The following is a 12,749-nucleotide window of genomic DNA, read 5'->3' on the forward strand; positions in this document are numbered from 1 at the left end:
GCCAGCCGGGCAGCGCCGGCTCCGGGCAGGCACGAGCAATCCAGCGCGGAGCGACGCGAGGCGAGGGGCGGGGGGGGGGGGGCGGGAGGAGCAGCCCCCGCCCGGCTCTCCCGGCTCTCCCGCCCGGGCCGGGCCGGGAATCCCCCTCCCGGCGGCTGCGGGCGCGTCCCGGCTCCCCCGCGGGGCCGGGGCTCGGGCTCGGGCTCGGGCTCGCCTCCGCTCGCCGTCCGGCAGGCCCGGGCCTGCCCCTCGCACCTCCGGCGCGGAGGGTGTTGGGCCGGGCAGGTGCTCCCGGGCAGGTGCAGCAGGACAGGGAACTGCTGCAGAGAGTCCAGCGCAGCCACCAAGATGCTGCAGGGAGTGGAGCATCTCCCGTGTGAGGAAAGGCTGAGGGAGCTGGGGCTCTGGAGCTGGACAAGAGGACACTGAGGGGGGACTCGTTCCTGGGGATCAATATGGAAAGGGGGAGTGTCAGGAGGATGGAGCCAGGCTCTGCTGGTGACAACCAGGGACAGGACAAGGGGCAATGGGTGCAAACTGGAACACAGGAGGTTCCACTTAAATTTGAGGAGAAACTTGTTGGGGGTGAGGGTGTCAGAGCCTGGCCCAGGCTGCCCAGGGGGTTGTGGAGTCTCCTTCTCTGCAGACATTCCAACCCGCCTGGACACCTTCCTGTGTAACCTCATCTGGGTGTTCCTGCTCCATGAGGGGATTGCACTGGATGAGCTTTCCAGGGCCCTTCAACCCCTGACACTCTGGGATTCTGTGATAGGCCGTGCAGGGTCGGCCGGTGCTCGCCGGGCACTGTGCGGGGGGACACGGGGACGGCTCCTGCCCCCGGGCTCGCCATGGTCCGGCTGGGCCTGCCGGGATCCCCACAGCGCCGCTCACCCTCGAGCTCTGTTGCTCAAGCACGACGCAAGTCAAGGCCCCAGGAAGCTCCTTTTCTGAGTTAAAAACCCCGTGCACCTGTTGCAGGTGACACACAGTCAGCTCTGAGGCCGGGGCAGCGCCAGCAAGTGCCCATGAGGAGAGGAGACCGGGTCCTTCACAGCCAAACCAGACACAACAACAGGCTTGCCTGCCAGCTACCAACAGGACGTGCACGGCTGTTCTTACCTGAAGGGCTCCAGGGCAGTGCAGAACCACCTGTGCTCAATGGTACCATCCAGAGGTGGTGGCTGGGGGAGCACAAACCTTCCCCACGCTGCTCCAGAACAGCACAGAGAGGTGAGAAACTCTGTGCAGGTGTGTATGGACAAGGGTTAGAAGCCACGCCATTTTTAGCACAGATCCCTGAGCTTTTGGAGACTCACACTGAGTATGGAGGCTGGGAGCTTCCTGTATGAAAAAACAATGTGGCACCATTGCTTGTGGTCCACAGCAAACTCTTATCCACGTTTCTAGTGCTGAAGTACCCAACCAGGCTTAGGAACACAACAATAATACATGAAAAACTATTTAAAGGAAAAAAAAAATAATCACAGAACGAGTAATAAACAGCAAGAGAAGGGCATCGCTGCTTTTCTGTTTGCAAGAAGACAACAAAATATGAAAACAGTGTGTTGGGTTTTTTTGGTTTGCATATCCCTAAGGTTTGCAGTACTATCTGTACCCAATACATTGAGTTTAACCACACTGAAAGTGGAAAACCTGAAGTAGAGTTCAGACTGAGCAATGGCACAGGTTGCCCAGAGAGCTTGCGGAGTTCTTATCCTTGGAAATAACGCAAAAGCCATCTGGACACGGTCCTGGGCAACCTGCTGCCCTTGGCCCTGCTTGAGCACGGACAAGATGAGCTCCCGAGGTCCCTTCCACCCTCAGCCATTCTCTGAAAGTACCAAAAACTTACCGTTACGCCCAGCAGAAGTCTGTCTGTCTCTTAAGCAATACATGAAAACATAAGGATTGCATACAGCTATAGTTAAGCTGAGGTAAATACTTCAGTAACAAGCTGTAAACTTCCCAAACAATAGTAACAGCTTTATTATTTTAGCAATTACAGAGTTTTGCAAATACTTCAGTTCAAGATTTGGGATTTAAATGGCAGCACTTTATGTTAACAATAAAGTATTGCCAGACCGGTATGTAATTACAGGCAAATATAAGTCTGCTACAAAGTACAGGTGACAAATGTATTCCAGTAGCTCGGCTGCAAGGGAAATGAAATTCCAGCAAAGATTGTGTTGCTGATCAAACAGCAACAGCTGCCGTAGCGCTCTGATCTGCTCTACCTTGTGCCACAACGGAGGCAGAGCTGCAGAAAGACGACGAGACAGGCCAAGAGCTGGAATTACTCTGTGGACACTGTTAAAATTACGTGATGGACAATTTTGTCCCACTAAGTTCAGTGGCTAGTGCGGGATTCGGTACACCGACTCTGCCAGGCTTGGATTTCCTCCGCAGCTGAATTCTAATTGCAACATCTAAGGCTGCTGTCAAGGGAGAGGAACACAGGAAGATGGAGGAACTGGAAACAGAAGCTAAAGACTCAAAAATTAGGTTGACTTGGAAGGGGAAAGATCTCTTCAGGTACCAAGGAGGCCCAGATAATTTTCCCCCATGAAAGAAGACCAAAAGACTTCATGCCAAGGCAACCAGTGCCATAGCAGTGTGGGTTTGGTTTGGTTTGCTTTGCTTTGGGTTGGGTTGGGTTGGGTTGGGTTCCTTTTTGGGGGAAAGGGCACACTCTAAACTGGTATTTGCAACATTTGATGTCTGAAGGTTCAGTTACAGCAAAGGCTGTACAGATCTTTGTATCAGCAGCAAAAAAAGTTCTCAAATCCTTTAGAAAGGCTGTTTCACAGTTCTCCACTGAAGGTCGTTTTTGGGAACATATTAAGGATTGGGCTGATAAATGTATGTTTACACTTGGTCCCCAGCACACAGATTGAGCCAGAAGGCATTATAACGCTAAAGAATTAATAATAGTCCCATACATTTCTGCCTACAAGGAACAGTGTTAATTTCTGGCTTTAAAATCTATAAATAATCGGCACTGGTTAGCTGTGAAGCTGGGGAAAAGATCCATTTAAGCACAGAATGAAACACAAATACTGTCACTCCTTTGCTTTGGACCTTTCCCGGACTACTAATGGTTAGCCAGCTGTTCTAACACCGAGCTTAGCTCAGGGTTTAAAGATGTAGAGTTATTTTAAAGGTGTAATTGTTAAGGGAATTACTAAATCCTCACCAGATTCAAATCCTCCGGCAAGTCCAGCCTTTTAGAAACAACACAACCCTGCTGAGAAGCAGGTTATCATACTTTCAAAATACAAAGGAAGCCTCGGCTTAAACAGTAAATGTGTCGCTCCAAGGGTCAGGAAACCGCAAAGCTCAGTTCCAGCCCTTGTGGGACTCCAGAGTGCTGGTTCCCTGCAGCATTACCTGCATTTCGCTGCTGCTACTTTTCTTGAAAAGTAAAAGAGCGTTGTAAGCAAGAGCTGATGGCTGCTGGTTTGATGTGTGCTCTGTGTTTGCACAAAAGGTGCAAAATGAGCAGCTAATAGTACCAATAATAGTTATGCAGGTGCTCAAGCTCAAAATGAGGCTCATCAGGCACATTACTTCCATGTTTAATACCAAACCTTCTAGGAACACCGTATTGATTTTAATATTCTGATGAAGAAATTCCCATTTTCTTTTACCACTCAGGTAGAGAGGCTTCACTACCACCGGACTGCTCAGCAATGGACTATTACTAGCAACCCCTACATGTTTCATATGCGGTTTTCTTGGGAATTTATTTTTCCTCCAAGTAGGACACTTTTACATGGTGGTTTTTAAGCTCAAACAGACCTTGAAGGTGTAATTCCCAATTTTTGTAGGTTACACTGTATTTTAACAATAGCATTTAAAGTCATAAAGCTTAAAGAATAACTCAAATAACAATGCGCAAGAACTGACGACTGTTCAAAGGTTTATGTACGTACACGCGTACAATCTACTCACAAGCTGGTTAATTTTTACCAAGAATGAGATCAATAGGGTGGTTGGAAGATACCTCTGTTCCATAGTATCATCTTTTATCTTACAATAAAGCGCAAGATAAGTTCATTTTCAGGTATGAATGAATCTTGCTCTGAACAAAGTCATATAGAGAAGGGCTGGATCTACTAGCCAGACAAACACAGCATGGCAGGCAATCCTAAGGGCTGCTCCCCTTTGGATTTGGAAGTAATTTTTGACTCTCAAGATACTGCTGGCACACTCTGCTTCGAGCACCACAGTGATTACAGACCAAATTCACACAAACAATAGCAAAAAAAGCTTGAGTTCCTATATCATGCGAAAACATGGACAAGAAAATATCTGTGCCCACATGCAATTTCTGAAGCATTCCAATACCAAGAGAATAGTATGGGAGCCTAGATTACATAGATAAATTCTTAAGATTTCATCTTGTGAAATCTGTGGCCTTAAACCATCCTCAGAAGAGGAAGGGCGTCACTGCAAAGCTGTTCAGTCCCAGTTCCGGAGAGTGATCTAACCTTTTTGGGGCTGAGGGTAATACTCAATCATCTTTTACATTAAACTCTCATGTCCTAACGGAATATTCTTTCAAAGAAATGAAACCTAAGGAACACTTTATGGACCCATTCGCATAGGAGACACTTATTTCCCAGCTGGTATATTCTGTAACAAGAAAAGGTAGTGATTAAGCCAAAGTGACCACCGGAGAAGGCACTTTCCTCACTGTTAATGACTGGCTGGAGAAACCAAGGGCCAAAGAAGAAGCCAGACAGTCATTAACTACCAAAAATTCCTGACCTAAAGGTCATTATTACAATCATAAAACTGGAAAATGAAAAAGTAATTATTTTCTTTGGGTTTTTCTATGTATTGAAAAGGTAAAATTCCAGTGTCTGCTGCTGTGGATACTGGTGCGATCCTTATCATTCCCATCGTGGCAGGATGTGCAATGGATAGATCTGGGACTGGCAGCCCTTCAAGAACGTGTGCCAGACTGTTGTCCTTTCCCAAATTCCAGGTTAAGCCAGCTTGCGGTGGACTCAGCTTTAAATCCTGCCCTTCCAGTACCACTGCCACTGCCTTCAAGAACTGCTCTGAAGACACTATTGCCATTGCAACCCAAATGATCTTTAGTGCTCCTACCACCCACGGATGCCTTCAGCCTATATATTTCCACTCTATCTGGAAATTTTATTTGAGATTTTCCCTTTCTTTTTTTTTCTAAACCTGACTTTTCCCTGGCTTTTGATACTCATTTTACTGATATGACTCTAAATGTAGCTTTACATGTATAGATTTTGCACCACTCCAAGAATTTTATTCCTTCTGTGCCTTAATGACAAAGTGACTTTCATTTGGCAAGGACTAAAGTCTCCTCGTAACCTTCGGCCTTCAGTGTAGAATATCATTACTAGACACTGCTTGTGATTATGTTATAGACAGAGCTCCTGAGTAAGAAGGTATTCATGATCCACTTTGGTTTTCTGCTCTCACGTTGGTACAACACTGTTCTGTCTTGAAGCAGCATTTATATCCCATACGGACAGGGAAGGTGACCCTGCAGCCCTTTTCTGGACAGACCCATTCTGCCCGAGAGGTTCCCACAAGTACCGTGGGATATGACATATGCCCAGCAGAAAAGCAGGTCGGCTACTACCCACTGCGGTCTTTCCAGAGTGGTACCTGCACAGACTCCCATTTCCACTTCCCTTCAGCAGCCTGATTTTAGCGAGAGGCTCTGGAGATGGTTATTGCTGGTTGGGAAGGCTCTTGACAATTAACAGCAACAGGAATGGGACTGCATGAGAGCAGAGTCAAAATTGTTTAAAGAGATATGTTTTCACACCCCAGTGCTTTTTAATTCATGCGCTTGTCATATTCCTCCTAATCCCTTTCAGGACAGGCTGTATTTCAGGATGAAGTGAGTGTTCAGAAAATACTCCCAGGAATTAGTGCTCACATGTCATCACTTCAGAAGATGGAGTTTTCTGCTTCTAATGCAAGTCACAACCAGAGATGGACCAGCAGCTCTTCTGAGGAACATCAACTAATGTGAGCACGTGAAGTTCCGTTGTGAAGGTGAATGGCAGATAGCAGAGCGGGAATAACCCTCGGAATAGTCCAGAAAAGTGCCTTCCTCAGAGGTGTCTTGTTAATAATCACATTTAAATTAAAATAAAATAATTCTTCACGGTTGGCAAAGTGAACACTGAAACTGCTGGAAACTGAAGCTGCAAGTGCTCACTGATATAAAAACCTCCACTACATTCTGTGAACCTCTCTGCTTTTACTAAAACCAGCTGTCTTTACCATTTATGAGGTACAAACGAAGCTGTGCCTGGTCTGTGCTAGTAGGTAAATAAATACATTTTTAACAAAGCCACAAACACAACAAGTAAATGTTAACTGGGAGGAGCTGCTGTCACCCAGCTCCCAAAAATTCATACCATGGGATAACTGTGATAGACACCACCAGGAATTCCAGTACTTCAAGGAGGAGTAACTCATTTTGTCTCACACAGCGTAGCAAATTAACATTTGGCCTTGCCCTGCAAAATAGAGAATGGCCTAGGAAACGGATCACCCAGGAGGCGTCCGAAACCTCGAGGGGCTTCCTGCTTTGCCGCTATTTTTCACAGAAGCTCGAGCAACATCTATTGCACAATAATATTCAACATTTGGGGAATCAGGATCTCTTTTAGAGTGTGATTGGAAAGGAAGGCCCTTCACGGGCTGTCACGGTGTTCCTCCTAACAACACCGGCCTTGTTTCATAAAGGAAAATTGTGCACTAGAATGCCGTAGGGAAGCTGTAGTTCTGTGCATTGTTGTTGTTGGGGTTTTTTGGTTTTGTTTTTTAAAGAAAGATGGGAATTTTGGAGTTCGAGGTTCCCTTTAAGTACTCTCCGAACATGAATATGTTAAGGATGCTCTACCAAGCTCATGCATGAAATGTCATCCAGCCGTTAGTGAATTTCTATGCAAATACAGCTGTGAAAGATAATAACGGAAATCTGCATTTTTTTCACATTTCCAGCATATTATACGACTTCTCATTCTTCACTGTTTTGTAACTCTCAGTAGCCTCTCATATCAATAAAACAAAGCGCAGGTTATATTGCCTCCTGCTTGAATTCCCTACGAACATCAAAGCTGGTCATTTGAATAAGCAATTTAATGTATACATTTTTATTCAGTTCAGTATACTGATATTCTCCTGGTAGGAGTAAGAATTCTGCAAGATGACTGCAGAGAAACACACCATCCAGAATATGAATTGGAATATTCTTGCAACGCTTTTCAGTGAGGATGGTGTGATATTAAGATTAGATCTTGCATATAATCAAATTTTGATGCTTGTACATACAATCTGCTATTTCTTTTCCTTTATGAGGTTTGTATGCAAAAACACAGCATTCCAATATTTTGAACACACTCTGTCTGCAGATACTCCACAGTCCAGACTGGTGAAAAAACAATGGCAGTGAGAATAAAGAATAAAGAAGTGTGTGCGGCACAGCTGCGTGCGGGCTTGGCTACATTCGTCATAACTAGTTCTACTATTCTGAGGACAAACATCTTGCAAAAGCAGCCTTTCCACAACAGCTGGAGCAAACAGGGCTCATGTCCAGCCCGAAATTCAGTCTCGGGGTATAGATTGACTCGGAGCTGTCAGTCCTCCCATAATCTTTCAGATTCTCTGACATGATACAGAATTCCTTTTGGCTGGCTTATATTTTCCACATCCACTCTCTGTTTATTTACCAGTGTATGTAAGAGGAAATAAAATAGAAAATATAAGACAGGTGGGGAAACAACAGGGATTACATTACAAGCAAAATGGGGTGCTACTGAGAGTATCTCACAGTGCTTAGTGAACATTTAAATAAACTTGCCTACAGTTGCTATCCAAAAACGCAAGAGAGAAAAGACCACAGAGCAAAGGAAGTCTGGATTTTAAGACCTAACCCAGAAGCAGCACGGTGCAGTGTCTCAGGACATTGCTTGAAATAGTCAGCTGGTTGGCAAGTAAGCTAATAATAGCTTAGATAAATTTTTGCTTGCGAAAAGTGATGAATTGACACATTTCTTAACAAGTAAGGATAGTTCAGCAGACACCATTATCGGCCTTTCTCTGACCTGGAGGGACTATCTCTACAATGAAAGGCATAGGCAGTCTCCAAGGGTAAGGCAGTCTCTAATTCTGTAGCATGATTACTAACAAGGATACCAATTATAATGTAACAAAAAAGGGAGCGAGCAATTTCATTCTACTGAGGCTTCTGTATATACCTTTGCAATCAGCTACTGCCCACAGAGGCTTTTCACTGGTTTTACACACCGTGAGAGACACAAGTACTTTGATTTTTCCGTGGTCTCTCCAGAACTCACCGCAATCACTGCTGACCACTATTACCGTATTTAACAGCACAACAAACCGGGACTGTTAATCAAAAACATAGGGACAGTAACCATTCTTGCTCATAGCTCATATTGTGTGATGAACCCAGAGAGGCTGGACCTAGAGAGGTCTCTGGTGGACCTCAGATACCTACATGCAGCTTTGCAGCCCGAGAAAACCCACAGAGTTCTTGCTTACCCTGCAGGGCTATCGCAGAACAAGATCTCAAATGTCCTCTGTGCTCAGTGTGGAAGCTGCTAAACTGCCTTCTGAGGAAAGCACAGAGTGTTGTAACTCTAACTCCCGTCCTCCTTCGGAGCAAAGACTGGCAGAGGAAACCTCCATCTCCTTCCTTTAGCAGCCTGAAACTCTCACCTCCTTCCAAAACACAGGCCCAGAGAGATTTCTTTCCAAATCAAGGGTTGTCTCCCATCCCTCATCCACAAGCTCCTCGCTGCAGCCCTTGGCAAGCGAGATGCCTGTTTGGGTTCCCCTGCCGAGCTGACAGGGTTCAGATCCCCACTCTGCATCTCCGGCTGCAAAAACCCTTTTCTTCATCTCAAAATCTGAATCCGCACTTTCCCAGAGCCAGAACCCCCAGGAAAGGGCACAATGTGTTACACTCCAGCAGACTTACTGAGCACTTGTAGGTGACCAAGCTACCGCAGGGTACCGCTTTTCCTCTACTGAGACCAAACGACTTTGAATTAACTTGTTTACCTATAGTAACAGCACATACATAGGCAGTTAATGTAAACCAGCTGATTTGTAGGACACTTGTTATTAATTTATTGAGGGGTCTATATTCTAGAGAGAATTGTGTTGCTACAGCAGGAAGTAAGAAATATCACAGTATCACAGTATGTTTGGGACTGGAAGGGACCTCAAAAGATCATCTAGTCCAATCCATATAACAATCCATATAACAATCCATATAACAATCAGACTTATTCTTAAATGACTCAAATAGCTCCAAGATTATGTTTCCTCTGGGGAAATATACTCAGTGAGCATACTGGCTGCTCTTATGGCACGTTACATGGTTTTGCTCATTTGAGGCTTTGGTTTTTCACACATTTAGATTTGGGGACAATCGGAAGTGAAAAAAATAATGTTTATATATGAACGGCCCATTTTAATCGTTTTATGTTTGGGGTTTTTTTAATTCTTGCTGAAGTAGCAAGATCAATCTAAACTCCCAGCAGAGGAAGGCTGAGAAGAATAGTGGAGTTTACTCTACTAAAATGGCAGCTCTTTCTTTGGGATGCTATTTAATGAATGTCAGTGTCAGGAATCAGTATTGCTGAGAGGTTTCTTCACTTGGAAAGCAGCATGGGCTTTGGTACCTATTTCATCATTTCAGTTTAGAAGTTTTGGTCCTAGCAACACAACTTACCAAGTTATCTCTAGCAATTAAAGTATATTCTGTAGCTTAACCTTTGGATGGTGTATAAATACACACAGCCACTCCTACAAGGCAATTTGTCTGCCAATCTGGAAAATGCTAACATTATCATCAATAAGTCAACAGCCTGCAATGTTCGATTATGAAATCAGAACAAAATCTCGTTCACATTCAACCTGGGTGTAAAGATCATAAGAACTGCCCGTTTTTTGTGCGGGACAGTACATTTCGAAGAGCACGGTATTCTGCCCCAATAATCACGATCTGCACAGCGTGTTCAGGTATTGTTGGAGAGATTAAAAACACAAAACTGGAACAGAACAGGTCAGCATCAGATAATCACAAGCAATTCCATGTCAGCAACAGGCAGACATACGCCAGCAATATGGCAAAAGTGGTCAAACGGGGATTTCGTGCCAGTGAGGACGTGGGATTCATACATTCAGCCCAAACTCAACCCAAACCATTGAAACTGTTGTTCACAAGTGACAGCTCCCTGTCACCGTGTTCGGAAAGTCCACTGCTTGCCATGAAACTATTTAAAGCAAAAATTGAGTATAAGCACGTATTTTTTCCCTCTTTCCCATTTTGCATGTTGAGCATCCGTATGCTTTCAGTGCTATCGATTCCCTTAAACAAAGAGATCAGAATAACTTTTACAGATCAGCTGGAAGAGCTGTGCAGTCACACACCAAAGGAATGATTTGCCACAATTTTGTGGGAAAAGGCAGTTTGATGGAATTTTATCTACAAGTATTTGTTTAAAGAGTTTTGCCTCAAAATCCAGTTTAAAAGCAACTGGACAATGCTGTTTCATTTCACCTGGCATCGCTTGACTCATTCTGTTCTTCCCTTCCCCCTGAGTTCCCATCAATTCCATTCAAGTGTCCATCAACCATTATACTTCTGATGCTCATTCCCATCCATCCCTGCTGTTCTTTTTCACTTTTTAAATTTAAACATCTACTGCTAAAAAGTTAAAAAAAAAAGGCTAAAAAAATCCTTTTATATTTATTCTTGTGACTCAGAAGAGAGAACAGGGAAAAATACTTAAGACTTGTGAAGGAGAAAATAATCTACATTTCTACTGCTTTCTCTCAGAGCCTCCCTTATAATAACCCTCAAACCTTATAGTAACCCTCAAAACCTTATAGTAACCCTCCAACCTTATAGTAACCCTCAAAACCTTCTAGTAACCCTCCAACCTTATAGCAACCCTCCAACCTTATAGTAACCCTCAAGCCTTACAATAACCCTCAAGCCTTACAATAACCCTCAAACCTTATAGTAACCCTCAAAACCTTATAGTAACTCTCAAACCTTGTAGTAACTCTCAAACCTTATAGTAACCCTCAAGCCTTACAGTAACTATCAAACCTTATAGTAAACCTCAAACCTTACAGTAACCCCCAAACCTTATAGTAACCCTCAAAACCGTAGGTTTTTGGTAACTGACCATGTAAAATTGGAATTAAAAATCTCAAGCATCTGAACCGGAAAAAAAACCCACCCAAATTCCCTATTTTCACAAATCAACGTTTCTCAGAAAACCCTCTATATGTTGGATTTCCTATCAAAATGGAAAACAGCTTGAAAACGTTCATGAGCAAGTGAACGGTCTTCTGATGGGTTCACACGCCCTGCACGTGTACAAACACCACGTTCAAAGCGACGTTTTCTGGAGGCGGTTGGGCCAGAGCATTTTCTGATCTCATTGCTGAGGCTCTGCCTTTGTATCTCAGGTGTTTTGTCCCGGGATCTTTCCACGATAAGATTCCTGGAGCTGCTACTCTTGGGGACAAGTGACTTGTGAAGAAACCAATGCCCCAGCCCCCCGGTCTCTGTGTTGTAGGACCTGGAGCGAGCTCGATGCAGGTTGGAGAACAACGTCACGCTCGGGGCGCTGATGAAAGCTCTGGACAAACCGATGCAATACGAGGTGTCACTGGGGAACGGCAGATTGATTGCAACAACAAATGCCAGAAAGGTCTGGAAAGAACAAAAATGTAGTGCTGAGCGAAAGAAGGAAGAAAAGAGGGAAAGGATACTAAGAGGTTGCAGGCCTCCAGCAACTTGCCTGTAGCTCAGTGTGTATCTGGGGCAATTAATCAAGCAATTTTCGTAACTGTTTTTCACAATGAAGCGTAAACATTGATGATACTACTTGGTCTAATTCAATGGATGGGGCTGACAGGATCTACCCTAAACTCTCACCATACTAAGACTTGAGCAGCTCGTTGAAGCTCATCTTCTGGGCCAAGGGAGGGCCAGCACCTCCAGATGGCCCATCAGTTTAGGGACAGGAAGAACCATTCTCTCCTGAACTGATTATTTGTTCTTCAATATGTGTCATAGACCAGACACCTAGTCTTGGTGTGCCTGAAGCAAGATAGGATGAACCTTAACCTATGCATTCTCCTTCGCCCCCAAATTAATACCTCAATTAATACGGTAGTATTTTTAAGCAGAGAAGCAAACAAGCTCTGGTTTTCGTGACCTTATTAATATTTATAAATATATAAAGGGTGAGTGCCACGAGGATGGAGCCAGGCTCTTCTCAGTGGCAAACAATGACAGGACAAGGGGCAATGGGATCAAGCTGGAACACAAGAGGTTCCACTTAAATTTGAGAAAAAACTTCTTCTCAGTAAGGGTGACAGAGCCTGGAACAGGCTGCCCGGGGGGTTGTGGAGTCTCCTTCTCTGCAGACATTCAAAACCCACCTGGACATGTTCCTGTGCAACCTCACCTGGGCGTTCCTGCTCCACAGGGGGACTGGACTGGATGATCTTTTGAGGTCCCTTCCAATCCCAAACATACTGTGATACTGTGTGATACTGTGATATAGGGAGCCACTGTGAACTATAGAGCTTGGGATGGGGGCACAAAGCCAACGTGCCCAGCCCGCAGGGGCTCACAGCAGTGACAGATGGTGCTCGTGCAGCACCGTCTGCTCTCACAGGGGGACGTG

At 44.8% G+C, this 12,749-nt stretch overlaps 1 protein-coding gene across 1 annotated transcript in view; it reads right to left on the reverse strand.

Moving 5' to 3' along the window:
- The window catches only part of BEND5 (BEN domain containing 5), a gene marked incomplete at both ends in the record, with an annotated part of 551,257 nt that overhangs the window by 31,245 nt on the left and 507,263 nt on the right, over window positions 1–12,749 (reverse strand). The window lies entirely within an intron of this gene.

Source organism: Nesoenas mayeri (assembly GCF_963082525.1).
Source record: "Nesoenas mayeri genome assembly, chromosome: 8".
In the NCBI taxonomy this organism is placed as follows: Eukaryota; Metazoa; Chordata; class Aves; order Columbiformes; family Columbidae; genus Nesoenas; species Nesoenas mayeri.